A 10,077-nucleotide genomic window follows, 5' to 3' on the forward strand; every position below is an offset into this window, starting at 1 on the left:
GCGTATCTTCATCTATCACAATATGCAAAAAAATTGGGCTAACTTTACTGTTTTTTTTTTTTTTTTTTTTAAGCATGAAACTGTTTTTTTTTTTCTGAAAAAAACGCGTTCGAAAAATTGCTGCGCAAATACCGTGCGAAATAAAAAGTTGCAACAACCACCATTGTATTCTCTAGGGTCTTTGCTAAAAAAATATATAATGTTTGGAGGTTCTATGTAATTTTCTAGCAAAAAAATTATGAATTTTACATGTAGGAGAGAAATGTCAGAATTGGCCTGGATGGGAAGTGGATATATTATGATACATTATATATATACCTACTATTTAGTATTTGTATTTAATTTATTGGATTGATTAGCAATTCTCTATGGGTATACAGATTTTCCCCACAGGGACACTGACAATTAATAACATTTTAGGTATCCTAGACCATTTCAAACACATATCAATGCCTCATTTAAAGTCCCATAATCCACTTTTTTAATTTCCTTTTATTAATACAGGGATGGAGGCATGCTTATGTTGCATTGGGGTCCAAACAGGTCACTTGCTTTTTATTATACAACCCCTGAAAAGGTTGGTGACCATATTCCTGAGAAGTACGGACATGTGCCTGGTGTCGCAGAGACTTATTGGTCTGTTGGACACCCACTGACATCTCCAGAACCCTTGACCGACTCTATCCCTTCCAGGGCTGTGCCACTTTGGAAGTCTGCCCGCCAAAGACATCAAACTCCTCTTTGGCAAAGCACTGAAATCTTATGGGACAGAAAACAGAGAAAAATGGCTCCTGAAGTGCTGCAGGAGCCACAGACCTAAGTTGGAGATACTACTTGCTGAACTGATCCTGTTTGCCTTGTTCTTTAGGTGTTGAGTATTTTATGTGTTGTGTATTTGTTCTCTTATTATATATATTTTTTCTTTTATGTTTTATTTTTTTTCTTCGAGAAAAATAGGAGGTGTAATGTTTATGCAGAATCACTGTGACCCTTAACCCCTTTCTCCTGATGCGTGCTGGGGGAGGGGCTGTACCAGGAAGTCAGTTACAGTGTGTGTACGACTGGAAGCAGCAGCATGATACTTAAAGGGAGATCTGTTGTATATGACTCCTCCATCTAAGAATGTACATCGTTTCCTGAGTGAGTAATAAACCCTTCCTTGGTTAAGAAGTGCATCCAGCCTGTGTGCAACTTGCTGAGCAGACACTGGCAGCATTGCTAGCAACACCCTGAGAGACCGTGTGTCTAAGGGACATAACAGGAAGCAAAGACAAAGTGTCACTTCCACCCACAGCTCTTAAAGGGCCATTTTTTTTTAAATGACAATTTTTTTTTTATTGCATTTTAGTGTAAATATGAGATCTGAGGTCTTTTGGATGTTTATATTGCTTGTAATAGGAATAAAAGTGACACTTTTTTTTTTTTTTAAACAGTGTAACAATAAAAGGTAAAATAAATAAGAAAATATATATTTTTTTTAAATGTGCCCAGTCCCGACGAGCTCACGTGCAGAAGCAAATGCATACATGAGTATGTAGATTTATAAGGGTAAAAGTTTGATGCCATTCCGCGAGTGGGCGCAATTTTGAAGCGTGACATGTTGGGTATCAATTTACTCGGCATAACATTATCTTTCAAAATATATTTAAAAAAATGGGCTAACTTTACTGTTGTGTTATTTTTTTAACAAAAAAAAAAAGTGTATTTTTTTTTAAGACCGCTGCGCAAATACGGTGTGACAGTATTGCAACGGCCACCATTTTATTCTCTAGGGTGTTATAACCCCCAAACATTCTACATTTTTTTTTCTAAGTAATTTTCTAGCACAAAAACTTGTAAACAACAAATCTCAGAAAGAGGCTCGGTCATTAAAGTGGAGGGCCACCCTGAAAAAAAAAATACATTAAAAATTAAAAAAAAAAATCAGAAAAAAAAATGACATTTTTTTTTTTTAACTTACCAGAAATGCCTGTTGCTAGGCACATCATCCTAATCTGCCTCTACCTCCTTCGCGGAGATCTTCTATCTTCTCTCCTCCGTGCGGCGTCTTCTGGGTAATGGGTCGCGCTGTGTTCTGGGAACTGTGTGTCCCAGAACACAGTGCGCCCCATTCACAAAGTGCTGCGCGACTCGCGCATGCGCAGTAGGAAACGGGCAGTGAAGCCGCAAGGCTCCACTGCCTGTTTCCCTTAGCCAAAATGGCGGCGCCGGGACCCGAGAGCCGAGGGACGGGTCAGCCGAGGGCGGCCGACATCGCGGGTGCCCTGGACAGGTAAGTGCTTATTAAAAGTCAGCAGCTACAGTGTTTGCAGCTGCTGACTTTTAAAAAAAATTTTTTAAAACCGGCCCTCCTCTTTAATAGTCATCAGACAATTAGCACTAGCAGGTTAAACCTACCTTAGACACATGTACCGCAAAAGGTCCATACCACAACCAAGCATTAATACACAGTAAGCCCAGCCTGCAGGCCAAGCCCTCCGTTAATAGGAAAGGCTCAGCACCACCTGATAGCCTAAGCCAGTGATGGCGAACCTTGGCACCCCAGATGTTTTGGAACTACATTTCCCATGATGCTCATGCACTCTGCAGTGTAGTTGAGCATCATGGGAAATGTAGTTCCAAAACATCTGGGGTGCCAAGGTTTGCCATCACTGGCCTAAGCATTAGCAATACTGCAGACACAGACCACAACCTGTGAAGCATTAGAAAACAAAGTGGCACTATGGACAACCAGTAAGAGTCACATGAGTGATATACACTTTCAGTGGTGCAAGCTAACAACATACCTGCAGACAATAAGTCAAGCCTGTAGGGCCAGGCCTTGCTGAGTTAATAGGAAGGCTTCAGACCATTCGCAGTATTGCAGACACAAACCATAACCTGTGAGGCAATAATATACAGACTGAAACTATGGACAAGCCTGAAAATGTGCATGTGTGACATATGCTTGCAGAGGTAACTGAATACTATGGATTTGTGCACCATGTGGTGATTTACCACCTGCACACTTCATGGCCAAACTGGAGGTCCAGTAAATGTTCATCCATGGAGTCCTGATGAAGAAGCTATCCCTAGAGACCAGATACCATCACCCCCTCATCCTGGATCCTGAGGGGGGGAGGTCTCCCCCATATAGGAGTTTGTTTCAACCTGTACAGCAGGGAGCTTCGTCACAGGAGAGGCTTGAACCTATGCAGCTTGGCCAGATGAAACCAGTAAGGCGAGGGGAAAAAATCCTGCTTTCAGCAGCAGCAGCATAACCCGCTGTAGCAGTGAGGAAAAAAAGAGAATGCTGCCTGCAGGGAGGAGACTTATATAGTATAACCGGTCCTGGAATAGGACAAGGGGCGGAGCCAACCCATACGTATATGCTGTCATGGTGTGTGAGGAAAGCCCTTCACAGAGGTGGTTTGGGCTGTCAAACTGTATTTGAAAGTGAGTGATGTAATCAGGAAGCTGGATTCATTGTTCATCCTTCCTGAAGGTCCTAGGAAAGGTGAGATGGTTATGAAGGCTGCAACCTGGGTCTCTGTACACACCTTTACAAGGTTTTTACCAGGTGTACGCAAGGACTGTTGCCAGCAGTGTTTTGTGGGCTGCACAGTGGTTCCTTTAGACGTAACCATGGCTACTGTGTTCACCTCCCCTCATGTGTATTGCTTTGGGACATCCCAGGTAGTCATGATTTATAACCTGCTCTGTGTCATGTGATGCATGAAAAAATGTTTTATTGTAGTACATCATGGGATACAGAGGCCCCTCCCCTCTTTTGGGGGTTCACTGCTTGCTACAAAACGGAAATACTTCCTGTTTGGAGGGGTTAGGTAGGGGAGGACTTCCTATCTGTTTGTTTATGCCAGTGTCCATTCACCTATAGGTGGCGCATAACCCAGGTAGCTGTGATTTTAACCTGTTCTCTGTCTCGTGATGTACTCCAATAAATGGATTTTACAGGTAAGTACAAATATCCTATCACAATTCTTTCTGAAAATCTGCAAAACAGTCTTTTATGTCTTTTTATCATTTTTTTTCTTTAAACACTTTCCTACTGGGTACTTAAATCACCCTCCTGTCCAGACCAATTTTCAGCTTTCAGTGCTCTCACACTTTGAATGACAATTACTCAGTCATGTATACTGTACACAAATTCATTTTTTGTCTTTTTTTCATACAAATAGAGCTTTCTTTTGGTGGTATTTGATTACCTCTGGGTTGTTTTTTTTTGCACTATAAATTAAAAAAGGGGGAAAAAAGCATTTTTCTTTGTGTCTGAGGTCTTGGTACACAGAAATTGTGAGGTTGGCAGTGGGGGACCCATTGTTCCTTCCATTCCATCCGGACCTGTTGTCTCTGGGACCCATATTCCATCCTTTACAGTCGCTGAATTTGATGGCCTGGCTATTTAGGCCAGAATACTAAGACCGTGGTGTTAAGGGTTCAGTCTTGTCTACTCTGATAAATGCTAGGAAGCCAGTCTCTAGAGCTATTTACTATAGAGTCTGGAGATCATACATTTCCTGGTGCAAAGGAAAAGGATGGCACCCTTGTAAGTATGCGATTGGGAAAATCCTTGCATTTCTTTAAGCAGGAGTAGACTTAAAACTGGCACAATTAAGGGTCAAATTTCGGCCTTATCGTTTTTTTCCAGAGACCGATTGCAACCCATTCTCTGGTTTGAACCTTTGTCAAGGGAGTAATGCGCCTGAGGCCGCTGGTTAAACCGCCCTTATGCCCCTGAGACCTGAACTTGGTGCTGTCGGCCCTTCAGAGTCAACCCTTTGAGCCTATTAGGTGTATTCCTTTGGTCCTATTGACTAGGAAATTGGTCTTTTTAGTGGCCATAACCTCAGCCAGAAGGGTGTCAGAGCTGGCTGCCCTTTATTGCAAAGAGCCTTACTTGATTCTACATCAGGACAAGGCGGTCATGCGCCCTCGTCCGGATTTTTTGCTAAAAGTGGTTTCCAGTTTTCATTCAAATCAATATCATATTTCCTTCCTTCTTTCCAAACCCTAAGTCTAGGGAAGAAAGGTTACTTCACTCGCTTGATGTGGTGAGGGCTATCAAGGTCTACTCAAGTATGTCAGCTCTGTTCCAGAAGACGACTCTTTTTGTTCTGCCGGAGGGTCCTAAAAAAGGACAGGCAGCTACGAGTTCAACTATCTTAAGGTGGATTCACCAGGCTATTATCCAGGCATATGGATTGAAACGCAGGGTTCCACCTTGGGATTTAAAGGCACATTCCACTAGAGGGGTTAGTGCATCATGGGCAGTGCACCTACAAGTGTCTATGGCTCAGGTTTGCAAAGCAGCCGCTTGGTCTTCAGTTCATACGTTCACCAGGTTTTACCAGGTGGATGTTAGATCTCAAAAGGAGACTTTCTTTGGCCACAGCGTGTTGCAGGTAGCCTTATAAGGCTGGGGGCCTGTTGGGACTTGTATAAGCTGTGTCTCCCTCCCCTCAGGTGCATTGCTTTAGGACATCCCTGATATTTCTGAATAGTGCTCTGTGTCCCGTGATGTACGATAAAGAAAAATTGATTTTTAATACAGTTTACCTGTAAAATCCTTTTCTTAAAGTACATCATAGGACACAGATCCCTCCCCTCTTTTCTGGGCTCATCATTGCTTGCTACAAAACTGAGGTAATTCCCGTATGGGAGGGGTTATGCCACAGTGACGAGCCCGCACCCCCCAAAGGGCAAAGGAGATAGATTTCAGATTTATATATATAAATATTATATTATTATAAAATATGTATAAATATTTAGGGCAGCACAGTGGTGTAGTGGGTAGCACTCTCGTCTAGCAGTAAAAAGGGTCGCTGATTTGAATCTCAATCACAACACTACCTGCCTGGAGTCTGCATGTTCTCCCTGTGCCTGCGTGGGTTTCCTCCCACACTCAAAAGAGTGTCCTAGTATATGAATGGGGACCTTGGATTGTGGGCTCCTCAAGGGTAGGGCCCAATGTGAGTGTGCAATGTATAAGGGATAGGGACAATTGTAGACACACACCCACATTCACTCAGGTTAAACTGGATGGACTAGTGTCTTTATTCAACCTTACTTTTGTAACTATATATATCTCAATCAAAGACAATACAGCAATCACTTCTATCTGAGTATATAAAGTCTTTCAGAGAAACATATTTGCACGTTAAACAACTGTAGAAAGACCACTCACTCTTACACAAGAACCACCAAAGGTGCGTATATGCTGTTTATTCAGGGCTTGATAAACAGATTCATATGGGCAAACAGACTGGTACAATATAAAGGTCCAAGGTTCATTCCTCCAGATATCTGTATAGTAAGAAAAGGTATCCGGAAACCCCAAGCACTAGGGCTGCAACTAACGATTATTTTACTAATGAAATATTTGGCTGATTATTGTTTCAATTAATCAGATAAACACCTCAAAAATGTATGGTGTATAATTTAGTTTATATGTAAAGTTTAAAAAAAGACAATTTATTCTTTAATATATACTTGCACTGATCAATATAAATAACCAGCTATATAGTTGGAACAAAATATCTAATCCAATCTCAGAACAGATAGAAACTTTAAATATTTATAAATTAAGAAGTTAAATCCGATACATATCATCAGACTCGGGGATCAAAATTTTTATTTAACCACTAGCCGCCCATGCTATAGCCAGAAGACGCCTACAGCGCAACGCTCAATTGCCGGGAGGCGTCCCTGGACGTCCTCCTGTTTACTTTCTCCCTGCGCACGCCGTGGGCACGCATCGGGGGAAATCTGTGTTGGCTGTGTCCCTTGGACACAGCCAGTCACAGATCATGCTAAATGGCCAATCACAGTGGCCATTTAGCACTCAATCGGAGTGTCCAATGAGAGATCTCATATGTAAAGATATGAGATTATCTCTCATTGCCAGCTCTCTCTCCTCACACAGACTGCGTGTAAGGAGGGAGAGCGACTTGTGCTAAATAGTGAGTGAACACAGTACCTGTAAGTGCCCAGTGCCACCTGTCAGTGTCACGTGCCATCTGTTATCAGTGGCACATATCATCAGTGTCATCTGTCATCAGTGTCACCTGTCATTGTCCTGGTGCTCCAGGGCCTTCAAAAGTGTAATAGGTAGTCAACAAGTTAGATGTGTAATTTATGCTCCTAGAACAGGTGATGGTGCTCCCTTGCATGTTGGGCCTTTCTATGTGGCTAGGCTGTGAAAAAGTCCCACACATGTGATATCGTAATACTCAGGAAGAGTAGCAGAATATATTTTGGGGCGTAATTTGTGGTATACACATGCCATGTGAGAGAAATAACCTATTACAATGACAAATTTTGAGAAAAAAAAAATCATTTTGCAAAGAATTGTGGGAAAAAATTACAACATCAAAAACCTCACCATCCATCTTACTAAATACCTTGGAATGTTTACTTTCAAAAAAGGGGTCATTTTGGTGGGTATTTGTACTTTGCTGGCTTGTTAGGGTCGCAAGAAATTAGATTTATGTTTTGCACCACAGCTTGTAGACTCTAACTTTCACAAAGACCAAATAATATCCACTAATTTGGGTTATTTTTTTACCAAAGATGTGTAGCAGTATAAATTGTGGCCAAAATTTATGAAGAAAACCACCAGGATCACCGGTTTTCGTTCTTCCTGTTTCCTGTGTAGCAGGTGCAGCAGAATTTAGATTGGAGGAAAGGCATACAACAGAGAATACTGGTCCCAAGGAACCACCAATGCGTCCATCCTGACCGCAAGCGGATCGTTGGTTCTGGACACGAACCTGTCCAGCTTGGCATTGAACCTGGACACCAGAAGATCCACATCTGGGGTCCCCCAATGTTGACAGATTTGGAGAAATACTTTGGGATGAAGGGACCATTCCCCTGGCAACAACTTTTGGCAACTTAGAAAGTCTGCCTGCCAATTGTCCACACCCGGTATGAACACTGCCGAGAGGAACGGCACATGCCTCTCTGCCCATGCCAATATATGATCCACTTCTTTCTGGGCTGTTTGGCTCTTGGTGCCCCCTTGGTGGTTGATATATGCCACCACCCTGGAGTTGTTAGACTGGACCCGGGCAGCTCTGCAATCTGGATGTCCAGAAACACATAGCTAGCCGGGCTGCCTGAATTTCCAATAGATTGATGGGCAAGGTTTTTTTCTGTTGGGACCATACTCCCTGGACAGACGCCTCCTCTAGGACTGCTCCCCAGCCAAGACGACTGGCATCCGTAGTCACCACCTTCCAGGCTACCAATGGAAATTATTTTCTGCTTTTCAAGTTGCTGGCCTATTTTGTAAACACTATAACTTTTGGGCCAACCAATCAATAATCGCTTATTGCGTTTTTTTTTACCAAAAATATGTAGAAGAATACATATCGGCCTAAACTGAGGGGAAAAAAATGTTTTTTATATATTTTTTGGGGATATTTATTATAGCAAAAAGTAAAAAATAATGTGTTTTTTTCAAAATTGTTGCTATTTTTTTGTTTATAGCGCAAAAAATAAAAATACTCTGCGATGCCCTGCGAATACTCTGCAATACCCAGCAATAATCTGCAATACTCTGCAGTAGCCTGCGATACCCTGCCTATACTCTACCATAAATTGGCATACCCAGCCATACTCGGAGATACCCTGCAATACCCAGCCATACTCTGCAATACCCAGCCATACTCGGTGATACCCAGCAATACCCAGCCATAGTTGTGATACCCAGCAATACCCAGCCATAGTCGGTGATACCCAGCAATACCCAGCCATAGTCGGTTATACCCTGCAATACCCAGCCATACTCGGCCATGCTCAGCCATACTCTGATACCCTGCAATAACCAGCCATACTTGGCCATGCTCAGCCATACTCTGATACCCTGCAATACCCAGCCATACTCGGTGATACCCTGCAATACTCAGCAATACTCGGCGATACCCAGCCATGCCCGGCTGTACTCAGCCTCTGTATGTTGCCAGACTGTGGAAGTCTCACACATGTGTTATCACCGTACTCAGGAGGAGTAGGAGAATCTATTTTGAGGTGTCATTTTTGGTATGTACATGCTATGTGTTAGAAATATTGTATAAATGGACAACTTTGTGTTAAAAAAAATGCATTTTAACCACTTCCCCCCTGCCGGCCGTCATATGACGTCCTTGACTTTGTATCTGAATGATGCCTGTAGCTACAAGCATCATTCAGATATCAGCTTTTTCAGCCGGCGATTCCCTACACCATAAGAATGATCATAGTGGCTGTTCCGCTGCTTGATCGTTCTTACAGGAGGCGATAGGGGACAACCCCCCCCTCCCCGCCGCCCTCCGGTGCTTCTACCGACTCGCCAATCCGATCAAAGCCAGAATCTTTTTTTTTTTTTTTTTTTCAGGCTTCCCAGCCTAGAGGAGAGATGTGGTGTCTTATTGACCCCATATCTCACTGTAAAGAGGACCTGTCATGCCATATTCCTATTACAAGGGTTGTTTACATTCCTTGTAATAGGAATAAAAGTGATCAAAACATATTTTTTGGGGGGAAAACTAAAATAAAGTAAAATAAACAATAATAAAAAAAAAATTTTTTAAACCGCCCCTGTTCCCATGTGCTCGCATGCAGAAGTGAACGCATACGTAAGTCCCGCCCACACATGAAAACGGTGTTCAAACCACACATGTGAGGTATCGCTGCGAACGTTAGATCGAGAGCAATCATTTTGGTCCTAGACCTCCTCTGTAACTCAAAACACGTAACCAGTAAAAAATGTAAAACGTTGCCTATGGGAATTTTTAAGTAGCGAAGTTTGGCGCCATTCCACGAGCGTGTGCAATTTTGAAGGGTGACGTTAGTTATCCATTTACTCGGCGTAACTTCATCTTTCACATTATGCAAAAACATTGGGCTAACTTTACTGCTTTTTTTTTCTAAGCACAAAACTTTTTTTCCTGACAGGCTCCATGGCAGCATACGTGTGGGGTTAGCCCCGCCTCCATAATTACCCAATAGGACCTCTACTCCCATAAATCTTTGCTCCAAGCTGCTATCCGTGTTCCTTTTTTGTCCTCCTCCATAGGACAGGTGTTTCCTATCTGA

The sequence above is a fragment of the Lithobates pipiens genome, unplaced genomic scaffold, assembly GCF_037356315.1.
Source record: "Lithobates pipiens isolate NorthernLeopardFrog02 unplaced genomic scaffold, aLitPip1_a1.2 Scaffold_8, whole genome shotgun sequence".
NCBI classification, from domain to species: Eukaryota; Metazoa; Chordata; class Amphibia; order Anura; family Ranidae; genus Lithobates; species Lithobates pipiens.